Source organism: Choloepus didactylus, chromosome 1 (genome assembly GCF_015220235.1).
Source record: "Choloepus didactylus isolate mChoDid1 chromosome 1, mChoDid1.pri, whole genome shotgun sequence".
NCBI classification, from domain to species: domain Eukaryota; kingdom Metazoa; phylum Chordata; class Mammalia; order Pilosa; family Megalonychidae; genus Choloepus; species Choloepus didactylus.
In genome coordinates this window covers 138,357,681-138,372,867 of record NC_051307.1, presented here as the reverse complement: position 1 = coordinate 138,372,867, position 15,187 = coordinate 138,357,681, and the positions used below count along the sequence as shown (strand labels likewise).

The 15,187-nt window shown below is 38.8% G+C and overlaps 1 non-coding gene across 1 annotated transcript; it reads right to left on the bottom strand.

Annotated features, from left to right (window-relative positions):
• Window positions 1-13,869: 13,869 nt before the first annotated feature.
• LOC119510464 lies at window positions 13,870-13,981 on the bottom strand. Its single transcript, XR_005211946.1, has one exon. It is a non-coding gene; the product is annotated as a U6 spliceosomal RNA (small nuclear RNA).
• Window positions 13,982-15,187: the final 1,206 nt, after the last annotated feature.

The window sequence follows — 15,187 nt, the reverse complement described above, 5'->3', positions numbered from 1 at the left end:
TTAAAAGTTACTAACTTTTGCTTTCTGTTACAATGGAGTGGCTGGAACCAGATATACCCTCCCACTTTAAGAAAAATATAAAAGCACCTATTTTCAGTCTCTCAGCAATAGGTAGTTCAGGGCTGTGAGCCCTGAGGGAATGGGAACAAATGAGATGAGCCCCACTATTGCTAGTTTTCTGACTTGAGGACTTTCTGGATAGTGACTCAAGCACAGGGATCCTAAGCTGGGCATGGCAGTCTTGCTGAGTTGAAAAGAAAGAGAGTGTAGTTTGGGGAGGTGGAGGCAGGTAGAATTGGCAGAGCAGATTTTCAGAGAGGAGGGTGCTACAGAGAAAAAGAGCTTCAGAAAATGGTTTAGGGTGGCCCTTGAGACTGTAGCTGGAAAAACAGCCAAAAAAAGCACAGGGTGAAATTCCAAGAGCCAGATCATAGACTGGGGAGTTATAAGCCAAACAATTCCCAGAGCTCACATAGGCCTGGAAGATATTTTAGTTCTAATCACCTAGAGTAGTGTCCTTGATGACATCTAATAACAGCTTCAAAATACAGGTAGTAAAAGCTAATAGAACTGCAAATCCACAATTATAGTCAGATTTCAATACTTCTCTCTCAAAAATCAATAGAACATACAGAAAATCAGTAAGAATACAGAATTTTTGAATAGTACTATCTACCAGTTTGATCTAATTGACATTGGTAGACTATCCAACAATAGCAAAATAAGTGTTTTTTCCCAAGTGCACACAGAACAATCCCGAGATAGACCATTAAACAAGTCTCAATAAATTGAAATCATTCGGTGTATATCCTCTGACCACAAGGGAATTTAACTGGAAATCAATAACAGAAAGATATCTGGAAAATCCATACATATTTGGAAATTAAATTACAAACTTCTAAATAACCTATGAGTCAATGAAGAAACACAAGAAAACATCTTGACCGTAATGAAGATGATAGCACAACATATTAAAATTTGTGTGCTGCAGCTTAAGTAGTTCTTAGAGGGAGATTTATAGCTTTTGTGTTTATATTAGAAAGGAAGAAAAGTTCAAATCAACACTCAAAGCTTCTACTGTTAGAAGATAGAAAATTAAGAGAAATTAAAACAAAAGTAAGCAGAGAAAGGAAATAAAGATGTGTGCAAAAATCAGTGAACTGGGACACAGACACACAAGAAATTCAATGAAACCAAAGCTGGTCGAGAAAAAAAGAGAAGACAGCAATATTAGAAATTAAAGAGAGGACACCATTACACAATCTATAGATGTTAAAAGGATAGTAAGGGAATAATACGAACATGTTTGTCAATAAATTTGACAACTTAACTGAAATGAGCAAATTCCTTGAAAGATGTACATAACCAGTGTTGACTCCAGAAGAAATAGAAAGCCTGATTAGCCTTATATCTATTAGAGAAATTGAATTCCTAATCTGGGCCTAACTTCACTGGTAAATTCTATCAAAAATTAAAGGAAAAATAATATAAATTCTACACAAACTTGATCAGAAAACAGGGGAATAGGGCACTTTTTCCAACTCACTTTATGAGGCCAGCATTACTCTGATACCAAAACCTAATAAAGACGTTACTAGAAAAGAAAACCACAGACCAATATCCCTCATATAGATGCAAAGATCCTTAACAAAATATTAAGTAATAAAATCCAGCAATGTTTGAAAGGATTCTGAATAATAATCCAGTGAGGTTTATCTCAGGAAAATAAGGTTGATTAGAAATTCAAAAATAAATTTAATTCACCATATTAACATAACAAAGGAAAAATGCCACACAGATGCTTAAAAAGCATTTGATGAAAGCTTGCCTCTTTTTTGTTTTTTTGTTTTTTTTAATACAGTTTTACTGACATATATTCACATACCCTACAATCAACCAATGTACAATCAGTTATTCACAGTGCCATCATACAGTTGTGCATTCATCACTAGAATCAACTTTTCAACATTTTTCTTACTCCAAAGTAAATACATAAATAAATAAATAAACAAACAAACAAATAAATATAAAAAAGAACACCCAAAACATTCCATCCCCCCATCCCACCCTATTTTTCGTTTAGATTTTGTCCACATTTTTCTACTCATCTGTCCATATACTAGACAAAGGGAGTATGAGCCATGAGATTTTCACAATCACACAGTCACATCCTGAAAGCTACATAGTTATGCAATCGTCTTCAAGAATCAAGGCCACTGGGTTGCAGTTTGACAGTTTCAGTTATTTCCTTCTAGCTGTTCCAATACGCTAAAAACTAAAAAGGGATATCTAAATAGTGCATAAGAATGCCCTCCAGAGTGACCTCTCAACACCATTAGAAATCTCTCAGTCACTGAAACTTTATTTCATTTCACTTCCCCCTTTTGGTCAAGGAGAATTTCTCAATCCCATGATGCCAGGTCCAGGCTCATTCCCGGAAGTCATGTCCCACATTGCCAGGGAGATTTACACCCCTGGGAGTTATGTCCCACGTAGTGGGGAGGGCAGTGAGTTCATCTGCCTCTTGGGCTTAGAGAGAGAGAGGCCACATGTGAGCAACAAAGAGGTTCTCTGGGGGAGACTCTTAGGCACAATTATTAAGTAGGCTCAGTCTCTCCTTGCAGCAACAAGCTTCACAAGGGCATGGCCCAAGATCGAGGAAAAGCTTCAACTCTTGATAAAATCTCTCAACAAACCAAGAATGCAACTTCTTCAACCTGATGTCTACAAAAAAATCCTACAACTAACATCATACTTAATCATAAAAGACTGAATGAGAAAATATGGGAGGAAAATTTTCCTGAATTTATGATAGGCAAAGATTTCTTAGAACAAAAAAATAGGACAAACATAAAAGAAAAAGTTGATAACTTGGTCTTCATCAAAATGAAAAACCTCTATCCTTAGACAAAATTAAGAACATGAATAGACATGCCACAGAGTGGGAGAAAATACTTGCAAAATACACATTTGACAAAAGACTGGTGTCCAGAATATATAAAGAATGCCTACAACTCCATAGTAAGAAGAAAATCCAATAAAACAAGAGACAAATTGATTTAAATAAGACACTTCACAGAAGATGACTAAGGAAGGATCAATAAACACATGAAAAAATACTCAATATTATTAGTCTTTAGGGAAGTACAAATTAAAACTACAATGATTTGCCACTACATACCCTTCAGAGAGGCTAAAATTAAGTAGACTAAAATATTGTTAGCAACGATGTGAAGTAACTAGAACTCCCAAACATTGTTGGTGAGAACCTAAAATACTACAATTGCTTTGAAAAATAATTTGGCAGTTTCTTAAAAATTTAAATTTGCAATCACCATACAGCCCAGCAAACCCATTCATAGGTATTTACCCATGATAAATAAAAACTTATATCCACATATAGATTTGTATGTGAATGCTTACAGAAAGCTTTAACTATAATGGTCAAAACTGGAAAAAACCCAAAAGTCCATTAATAGGTCAATTGACAAGCAAATCGTGGTATATACATAAAATGGAACATTATTCAGCAATTAAAAGGAAAAAAAAAACTCTACTAATATAGGCAACAACATCCGTGATCTCCAAAACAGTATGCTGAAAAAAGCAACCAGACATAAAAGTATCCGTACTATATGATTCTATTTACACAAAATTCTAGAAAAGGAAAATCGAATCTATTACAGAAAGCAGATGAGTGGTTGCCTAGGACCAGAGGTTGTGAGCATGGACTGCAAAAAGAGTACATCCTTTTAGGATGATGAAAATGTGCTAATTCTTGATTGTAGTCATAACTTGGTTGTATTCACTTGCTGAAACTAACTGAACTGAAACTTAAATTGGGAGCATTTTATTTTCTGTAAATTATACCTCAATAAAATTTAATTTTAAAAGTTACAAATAGTGGTGAAAGAGCACACATCTGAGCCTCTCAGACAGGGTTTGAATCCCAGTTCCAACTCTTTAATTAGCTGTGTGACCCTGGGCAAGTTTTTACCCACCCTTTGTATTAATTGTACCTGCCTCATAGGGTGGTTATAAGGATTAAATGAATTAATATACATAAAGCACTTAGGTCAGAGAGCAAGTATTAATATCATTACTGATATTTAACTGGTCAATTGGTCATTCACAGAAATGCACAAATATTTGCAAATGGATCACACTATACATTGTTCACTCGTTCATCTCACGTGGTTCACATCATTCACCTCTTGACATTGTTCGTATTGTTCATTTCCAGTATCTAGCACAGGGTTATACACATAGTGGGTACTTGATAAATATTTGCTTGCCATATGAACTATTTATTCCACATGTTGCATAAAATATACCTAATGAAAAAGAACCTACAAGTTTGGATTCCAGCTTTGAAGGGTCTGTGGAACCTCAGAAAAGTCACTACAGTTGTTTCATCTGGCCTGTAGCTAAAACGTAGAGGAAAATAATGTTCATTTGTAAAGTCCTTTAAGGTCATAAGGTGGGGGCAATATGAATATCTTGACATGAAAAATTCAAAAGTTTGGATCCATCTTGGGATGCAGTAAGTACAAAAAAGCTTGATCTATCAAGCATTTGTCTAGTAAGATAAAATTGCTACCAACTGAACTACTGCTTTCTTCCCACACAAAAGCTATAAAAATACAGAAAACTCAGCACCTGCTAGCAAAATTATGAATTGAAATATCTTGAGTTCCGGTGTTAAGTCGCTCAATAACTATATGATTAACATTTCTTTTCTTTAGTACTTATATAACAAGATTTTCTTGCATATCTTGATACTGCTATAGAAATACTGATTCTGTTGATAATGGTCAGTTTTTAGGTAATGTTCTTAAAGTGACAGCTTGAAAAGTATCATTAATTTGTTTATTTCAGACACATATAAAGTACATGGGACGGCTGCTTATTTGATGTATACGAAATATTTACATGTTCTTCCTTCCCTTGATGGAAGTGACTTCTTAAGAATTTGTGGTATCTAAAATGATTAAAATTATATAACAAATACAGAGGAAGAACAGCGAGTTTCAGCAGCTAAATTAGTTTTGATTAGTATAAAGTGTTACTTCCTACCATAAAGACAACAAAAAAATACCCAACTGTTCCATTAAAAAAGGGAAGTTTTATTCACTTCTTTCCCCTCTTTACCCTACTTCTGATACATGGCAACCACCGGAGGAAAGAGGGGGCATGTTACGTTCCACAGTAGCATCTGTCATGCCATAGTGTAATACTCTGTCATCTGTTATGTATTTTGGCTCTACAAGACTATCTAAACCACTACTACCTTATCAAAATACCACAGTGATAAAATAGTTTCTCTCTACCCCAAGAAATCAAATTCGCTTTACAATTACTTATCTTTTATAAAGATAAATAAATCATGTTATTATTTTTTCTACTAAATATATAGACTAAAGCTTTAGATGGAATAGCAGAGGGGAGTTTGCAAAATATAAATATGTCAAAAAGCCCAGTGAAAATTCTATTGATTCTGAAACAAAACTACATGACCCTCCTTTTGGCTATCATTTTTCATAACATGTTGATTAAACATACTATTGGGTTATATATGATTAAAAATAAATTAATTCTTGCATAATAAATGTAGTTCATTTAGTAAACAAATGTCTTTGGAAATAGGTCCATGTGGGAAAAGTGAAATAAAACAGATCCTTGGAGATGAAAATGTTGACTACCATGAGTCTATACTAATCATTTGCTAATCATCTCCTGTAAGTACTGCTATCTTAGGTATTATTTATTCATGATTTATACCCTACCTTTTTCCAAAAGCCTCTGAATTGTTTCCTGCTATTTAAATTTTATCTTTTTAATATTTCGATTATTTTTTATCTGTCCAATGACATTGTAGAATCTTGAAGGAAAAGGGGAACCAATCTTAGATAACCATATGAACTTCATTCTGATTTTCTAACAGACATTTTCTGGCACAGAGGGAGGGGATTCCCCTGGGCCCCTCACTAACAAGTGGGTTGTTAAAACTCTCTGGTGAGTTCCATTTGTTCAACTCACTCAACAAATATTTATTGAGAGCCTTTGTGCCAATCGCTATCAAACGCCAAGTGCAATTAGGTAAAGGAAATACAAATAACAGGTGTAGGCAGAGAGTGTTCAAGGAAAAGGGAACTGTTTATGCAAAAGTCTTGAAGAGGGAAAGAGCTTGGTTTGTCCTAGGAATTGAAAGGACAGCAGGTTTAAGCTTTGTGGGAGGAGAGAGATGCCCTGGGGTTTAACCTCAGTGGGCAAAGAATGAGATGAGCTTGGAGAGATTAGCGAAGGCCAAATCATGCGTCACCTTGTAGGCTATAGTAAGAAGCTCTTATAAGTTTACTCTAGCTGTTCTGGATGAAGAAATGGGGCAGGAGTGGGGGTGAGGGTGGCAAGAGGCATATTGGAGAAATCTGAAGGACGTTGCTGGGGTCCAGGTGAGAGGTGGTATTGGTTTAGATAAAAGGTAGTGGAAAGGGAATGAAGAAAAGTAAAGAGATTTATTCTGAAGGTAGAAACCATAGGACTTACAGATGGTTTGTATGTGGGAAGTGAGAGAAAGGAAGAGGTTTCAGGCTTGAGCAATTAAATAAAATGGGGAACCATTTACTGAGCTGACTGAGAGCAGGGCAGGTTGGGCTGGGAAGCTTTAAAGAGAGTTAAGAGTTTGGTTGGGTCATGTTAAGTTTGAGATGCTTGAGAGACACTGAAGGAGGGATGTTAAGTTAGTAATTGTATTTACAAGTCTGGTGCCTGCTAGAGATATGATTTACAAGCATATATTGATGCTATTAAAGCTATGTCAGAGGAACTCCATACTTTTAGAGGTTGGTTGAAGAGGAGACTATAAGGAGATAGAGAAGCAATGGCCGAAGTAGTAAAAGGGAAACCAAGATGTGTCATTTACCAGAAGTCAAGGGAAGATAATGGTCAGCTATATTCAATGCAGCTGAGAGATAGAGTGAGATGAAGATGAGAAAAGTAACCATTAGTCTGGACACTTGCAAGGTCACGGGAGGCATTATCTAGGCAATATCAAGAAATGTGAAGGATACCGAAGTCAGATTTGAAGTTGTTGGAGAGCATGCAAGAAATGAACAATTTCAGACAGCACAAGCAGACAAACTTTCTAGGAATTTAGAACACATAAAAAGGGAATTGAGCTCTTTGCTGCATCTACTGCACGAATGAAGAACATTCTCAACAACCAGGCCACCAGCATTCTAGAAAATATTGACATCACACCAAAGGGGTGCACAGTTACTATGAAGGACTCCAGAAGAACCCTGCAGAGGGACTTCAATCACATCAATGTAGAACTCCACTCCCTGAAATGAAAAAGCAGCAGCTTTGGGTTGACAAACGATGGGGAAATAGAAGAGAATTAGCTGCAGTTTGCACTATCTGTAGTCACATACAGAACATGATCAAGGGTGTTATGCTGGTCTTCCCTTACAAGGTGAGTTTGTGTATGCTTACTTTTCCATCAACATCATTATTCAGGAGAGTGGATCTCTTGTTGAACTCCAACATTTCTTAGGTGAAAAAATATATCCACAGGGTCCAGACAAGACCAAAAGTTGATTGCCCAGAAAGGTGAATTAATTCATGAAGGAAAAGATATTGAACTCATATTGAATTCAGATGCTTTGATTCTGCAAGCCATGGCAGCTAAAAATGAGGATATTAGAAAAATTTTGAATGGTATCTATGTCTCTGAAAAAGGAAAAGTTCAGTAGCCTGATGCATAAGATCTAAGAGTCATTCAGCTATGGAAACAAGATGCCAGAAGATTCTTGAGACCTATTTGTGATATTTTAAAAATGCAATAAAACTTACCTGTGATTCGAGACTTTTTACCTTTAAAAGGAGGGGGATTGAAGAGGAAGAGACAGATTTGGGGAAGGGAGATAGGGCTGAGATGAACTCAATTTTAGGTATGGTGACTTTCAGGTGGCTGCAGAACATCCAAGTGAAAATATCTTACAGAAGGCTGGATTTTTACTTGAGAGCGAGCTTTGGAACCATGCATGGGTAGCCAAAGCAGGGACAAGATCTCTAGCCCAGATGCCCTTTAAGCATACCCTGTCTTTTCCTACAGTCCATGTTCAAGGTCTCAATGCAATAGAGGAGTCTTAGCACATACCCCTTTTTCCAGGCATAAGTCCTGGACTACTCTGCTTAGTTAGGAAGCACTGATTCAGTCCTTTCTCTAGAATCTACAAGCTACCTAAGTCCTTTCCCTGGTCCTTTGATTTTTTTTTTTTTTTTTCCTGTAAACTAAATTTGTAGAAATAGTATTTCTGGGTCAGAGAGTATACTTTTGCTGGACATGTCAGAGGCACTGTGCACCCTCTTAGAGACTGTGGGCAGTCAGCGAAAACTAAATGAGACATGTTGCAACTCTCTGTTCCTATTATGGTTGTTACCTCACTTCTGCTTGGCTTTTGTATCCTTTGCTGAATGGATCAGGAACTTAAATCTTTCACTGGTTCAGTTAGTGGGGTCTCCCACCATTCCATGGCATAAGACTTTCCTTCATTATTGGGAAGAACAGAGTAGCTACCAAAGTCAGAGGGGATAGGAGGACTGTTCAAAGTGGAACCCATTATGCATGACTGCTGAGACATATTCTGAGCACTTTTATGAAGATCATTTTAAGATTCCCGATGGCAAAGGCTTTCTTGTAATAGTAGCATGCAGGTATATTTTACAGGCTTCTTCTCCTTTTTTCAAAATAACATTAACATACACCTACTCAAATAAGCTACCAGTCTCATATGAACTGACTCATTTGTCTATAAGAAGTGCAGAAGCCAAGGTGTGGGCTGACTACTCCATCAGAACACATAAAGTGCATTGGGTTTTCAGCTTAAGCACAAGGAAACAGTGAATTTTTCTCCTTGTTTTTCTAAAGGTATCCATTGACTTACACATGATTTCTTGCTGTAAGTTCAACAGATAGGGGACAAGGACAAAATGTGTGCAGAATGATTTATAGTATACCCAGAAGGGAATATCTCAACCTCATTTTCATAAAAAAGAAAAAAGGTAAAGTAGTACGTGTGGATAATGGATCGGAATGCTGGTTTGTGCCCCTTTGCTGTCTCCAGACCACTACTCCCTTACTTCTTGTCACAAAAAAATTGCTTTCTTGGGGTTGCTGCTATTACATGGCTAAACTACCCTCTCTTCCTTTCTTTTGGTAGATATCATCTACTGACAGATCAGTTACTTCTCTCCATTCACTAAATACTAGGCATGGTTCTCAAACTTTTGTGTATATTCAGGATCACCTGGGAACTTGGTAAAAATATACAAAAGCCCAGGCCCTATCCTACTTCAACCAACCTGTGTCTTCTAATGGCTCTCTAGGTGATTCCAAAACACTCCAAAGTTTGGGAACTACTAGCCTAGGGCAAGGGCTTGTAGTCTTTCTACCCAGCCTTTGCCAGCTTCCTGGAAGACTTCAACATCTACAAAGATGATGTAACCAACATCAGGCCTCCAATACCTTGACCTCTCACCCTGAATGATTTTCTTTTTCACTCATTCAGAGCCAGCCATTCTCACAGCCAACTCTGGACTTCATCAATTCACCAATCCTGTGTAACCAGCATTCTAGAGAACGAGCTGCACTCTATAGAGAATTATAAAGCTAGAGTTTTCTTCTCCTAATTGCCCTTTTCAACCCCCTCTGTAGGCTACTTGCTTCCCCACCCCCCTTTGCTCCTAGAGCAGATCACTTAGCTTTCCTGGCCACTTTCAAGTTGTAAAAATTCTCCAGTAACTCCCAGTCACAAAAATATTCACAGTTCAGTAATTAAAATTCTCAATAAAATTTGAACCCCATTCAAAGCTAAAGCTCTTCTTGACCCCCACCTTGTTGGTGCTTCAGGCTGAAAGCCTATGGGGTGGGGTGGTGGGGGGAGTATAGATGCTTCTCTTTGCTTCCCCTTTGCTCTATGTCCTCCCTTTCTCTCCCTTCTTCTCCTCCCCCTTTCCCCTTTCCCCTCCTCACTCAGGTTATCCCTGTATCCTCCAGGATTGGATCAGGAAGAGGGAGGAGAGGTCATCAAGGCTTCACTCGATTGGCACAGACTCAGTCCACATTGGCACGCTCTCACATGGCAGAATCCCATTAGTCTTTTGTTTCCTCACCAGGCATTTTGTGGAACACTTAGAACACTCAGCTAAGCTTCTGTGATGAGGCAATGCCTCTCTTCCTGCTGGTCTATGATTCCTTCCTCAGCCCCTGGGTGTCTGGTGGCCCCACCCTCCACTAGGTTCACATCCTCCCCACCAGACAGCCTTGGAATCTAAGTTAGCTCCAGACCTATCTCCTCCCAAAGGTGTACATCTGTCCCAAGAGAAATATCCCCCCCTCCTGGTTCTACTACTGGAGGAGGTGAAGATTGTTCCCAATACAGCCACAACCATCCTTGTTGTAGTCCATCTCTTCCTCTTCCTCCTCCTTTTCCTCCTGTCTGTCATCCCAGCTGATTAAGTCAGAGATACTCTTACCAGTCCTTATACTCTTCAAACTTGAGGAGGCACAATGGAAGCTCTTCAGGTAGTTCCTTGTCACCTGGCTTAAGGAGAGAGTAGCACCACTCCCTCTTCCCGCAAGAGAGAAGACAAGGAAATGCCAAGGCACTCCATTAGTTCTCCAAGAAAACTTGTCTTTCAATTCATCAACTTCAGTGCATACTTGAGATGGGTGACAGATTAACAGTCACAAAACCAGTTTAGCTCTCCCTTTGCAAGTCCTTCATACGTGGTATAATCCCTCAAATTAACACCTATTGTTTTCTTCTCAATGTTCAGAGCCTCAGCCAAAATTGAAACAGGAAGAGCCCCAGTTGAATATTCTATTTATACAGGACGTGGATCCCTAGTTTAGGAAATGACCAGCTTGCTTGTTAAATAACTCTCCCTAGGACCCATTACTGGACCTCAAGTGTACCCTTCCCCTACTCATGGTCCCCTTCACTTTCTCTCTTATCATTAGCCCTCTCCTACCTTTAATTCCCTCCCAGCTTAAATTTCATCATCCATACTCTCAGTAATCCTCTTACTGCGGTCGCAGTTGACTCGTCTGGGGGGGGGAGGTGGCGGCCGGTTGCCAAATTCCAGGCTCTCAGGACTGCCTGGAGGGCACCGGCGGCGGGGGCTCTTTCCCGGAGGCGAGGGCGAGGCGGGGGACTTGGCCAGGTCCCCGGTGGGGTGGCGTGCAAAGTATGGAGGGCGGCGAGAAAGGAACAGGCGGGACACAGTTCTTTTAGGGTGAAGAAGCCAAGAGAGTTTATTAGGGGAGAGTACAAGCTTATATCGGGCGTTTAGAGGGCGGGGTAGCTGTAGAGGTTAAAGGCTTGGATTGGTTCTGAGAGAGCGCGGAGGTTGATTGAAAAGGGGCGAGAGTTGCTCCGGTAACGGTGTCTGGCAACAATGTATGCGCACTGGTGGTAATGGGAGTTGCACCGGCAACGGGGAGTGTCCGGGCAAGATAAGGGGGTGGGGAAAAGGCGGTTCCCTCCGGCAAGCCTCCCCTAACAGTGGTATTTTGGGTGAGGAAATGGGGCCTGCCTCCGGCCTCACTTTCCCAGGCCCGGGGGGCTGCGGAGGGCGCTGTCGCCCGTGCCCACCACCCTCCCCAGGGGCTGATCAGGTCCCCCAGCCCAGGCCCGCCAAGTTGAAGCACGTAATCAGTGTCCCGCATCTTACCAATACTATACATTCCTTTGTTTCTTTATCTTTACCTTACTTAATTAATCTGAAAAAGCCCCAGTCCTAGATGAACTCAACAGCCCACATTCTCCATGACTGCTCCCAGGCAACTGAGTACCACAACCAAGAAATACAAAAGAGGGGGCTCATATGACTATAATTTTAAGGTCACTAACTCTGGGCCCTCAACACTGCCAATAATCCTGTCATAATTCTTTGGCCACCTGACTCTTAACTCCTTGCAAGGGCCACTTTTTTCCCTCACCTCAACCACCAATCTCCCACAGTGCTACTCATGCTCAAAAAATAGCTTACCTTTTTTTTTCCCACAGAAAATGCAGAAGTTGCATAACTCCCTCTCCCTAACAAATTTACCACAAAATCTTAATATGCACCCATAGTATTATATTTCCCTTGCATTAAAAAAGAATGTTACTCCTTTAATCCAAGACCAACTCCTCCATTCCTTCTTTCGATCCTACCACCTTCCACCCTCCCACCTTCTTAGGAATCATACAGCATTAATTATCTCTTCTTCTTTTTTCAACCTCTCCCTTTCTCCTGGATTCATAACATCGGCACCTGAACATATTGAACTCTCCCTTACCTGTAACAGCTTACACTTAAGAAAAAGTGGCAGAGAGATTCCAAAAGGAGCCAAGAGGTCACTCTGGTGGGCACTCTTACGCACAATATAGACAACCCTTTTTAGGTTCTAATGAATTGGGGTAGCTGGCGGTAGATACCTTGAACTATCAAACTACAACCCAGAACCCATGAATCTTGAAGACAATTGTATAAAAATGTAGCTTATGAGGGGTGACAATGTGATTGGGAAAGCCATATGGACCACACTCCTGTTTGTCTAGTTTATGGATGGACAAGTAGAAAAATGAGGGAAGGAAACAAACAAACAAACAAACAAAGGCACCCCGTATTCTTAATTGCTCTTTTTCACTTTAATTATTCTTCTTGTTATTTGTGTATGTGTGGTAATGAAGGTGTCAGGGATTGATTTTGGTGATGAATGCACAACTATGTAATGGCACTGTGAACAACTGAATGTATGATTTGTTTTGTATCACTCCATGGTATGTGAATATATCTCAATAAAATGAGTTAAGAAAAAAAAGTAATTACCATGTAACAACATTGTTCTAAATACTTCAAACATGAAGTTTATTTAATCATCCTATCAACCCCATGAAGTAGATAATATTTTTATCTGCACTTTTCTTAAGAGGAAACAAGTTCAGAAAGATTACATAATTGTCCAAGATCACATAGCTGGTGAATAAAGCAGGATTCAAACCCAGGCAGTCTAGTTCCATGGCCTTTTCTAGTCCCTGGATTCCCTGTTGGTCTGTTTTTATTGTCTATTGTTCCTCCAGGTTTTCTACTGAGTTGTCTTGTCTCTTATGGCCTTCTTCTCACCCCCACCCCCAAATTTCATTATGATAAATTTAAAATTTACAGAAAAGCTGCAAGAATAGTGTAATGAGCATTGATACATTCTATCTAGATTCATTATTGCTTTATATATCTATATATACATATACACATATAAACACACACAGGCAGTCCCCCAACAACACAGTTCAAGTTTCAGTTACTATGGTGTACCAACTGTAAGTAATTGCATGAAGTACAAATTTACTGCTACTGCTTCAGTCTACAAATCACTATGTAAATGATATGCATATCATGATCAGTGACCAATCATGGCACTACTTTCAAAATCTGTCAGTGATTGTTCCCTACTTATCTATTATTCAGTCCCTGCACAGACAGCAAAGAGTGCAGTTGTGCTGCCTTCTTGTTTCCCAGTAATAAACTCACATGGTATTTTATAAAGATGAATGATCAAAAAAGGAAATTGGTTAGCAAAGATGAAAGAGCTCTGAACCATTTGAAAGTATTCTACAGATATCATGATGCTTCACCCCTAAATGCTTCAACATGTATCTCTTTTCTCTTTAGAACAAGGGCATTCTCCTATGTAATCACAATAGCTCTCTAATCATTCTCAAGAAACTTAACATTGATACAATATATAATATAGCTAATATTCAGTACATATTCAAATTTTCCCAATTGTCTGAATAATATATTTTGTAACTTTTTTTTTTTTTAATGGAACACTTTACGAACTTGCATGTCATCTTTGTGCAGGGGCCATACTAATCTTCTCTGTATTGTTCCAATTTTTTTTTAGTATATGTGCTGCCAAAACAAGCACTGTAACATTATTTTAAATCTAGTATATAAACAAAGAGCAGGCATAGCCTTTGACTTCTTTTTATCTAGAATAGTTGCACTGCCTTTTTTTTTTTTTTTCCTCTTATGACATTCTTTTTTTTTTAAGAGTATTGTGGAGTCTCCCACTATTTGGATTTGTCTAATCTTTCCTTATGCTTAGGTTTAGGTTAAATTATTTTTAGCAATAATACTACAGAGGTAATGATTTGTCCTTCTTTCTGCATCATAACAGAAGGCACATAATCTCAGTTAGCCCCAATATTAGTGATTTTAAGTTTGATGATGTAGTTAAGATGGTGTCTGTCAGATTTCTCTATTGTCATACCACTTCTTTCCTTTTGTTATTAATAAGTAACACGTAAGGAGATACTTTGAGACTATGTGAATATCTTCCTTTCCAACAACCTTTTACCCAGTGGTGTAAGCATCCACTGATAATCTTTTTCTTATCAATTATTATTTTGGTGGTTGTAAAAATGGTGATTTTTCTAACTCTATCATTCCTTCCACATTTATTAGCTGGCATTCTTCTGTATAGAACAGCTTCTCCTCCTCTCTTGTGCATACTCCGGCCTTTTTCTGAGTATCACTATGGAAGCTAGGTCCTTTGCTATTCAATAAGTTGTGATGAATTACCATTGTTATTCTTTATTATCATTTGAATGTCCTGTTTTGGCCAGTGGGAGGTTCTTCAATCTGGCTTCTATGTTCTTTGACACGTCCCATCCATTTGTGAGTGATTATTTTTAATTGAGTGCCAGATACTGTGTTTGGATAATTATAAAAATAATTTTAGGTCTAGCACAATATTATCTTTCTCCCGGGAGGATACATTTGCTTCTGGCACACAGTAAAGGCCACTAGCAGTCTTACTTCACCTTAATCCTATTGGTCTGAGAGAATTTGCAACTGAGTCTGTTTCCAGTTTACCCGTATTCCCAATGTAGTGTCTTAGGTTCCAACCCAAAGCCTGGCAGGTAACCAGGGCCTCACCCTCTAACCTTCCCCGAACTTCAGTTTTAATACTTCCAGACCTATTAGTCGGTCAGAAGTTCTGTTCAGCATCTTGACCTCAGGCACGTCTTTGAGAAAAGCAGCTCTAAATGCTCTGCTCACCTTTCTGGGTTTTCTTTTCCACCTTATTCCCATAATTCTTCTCTGTCTTGTTAGCTCTCTAATATCCTTT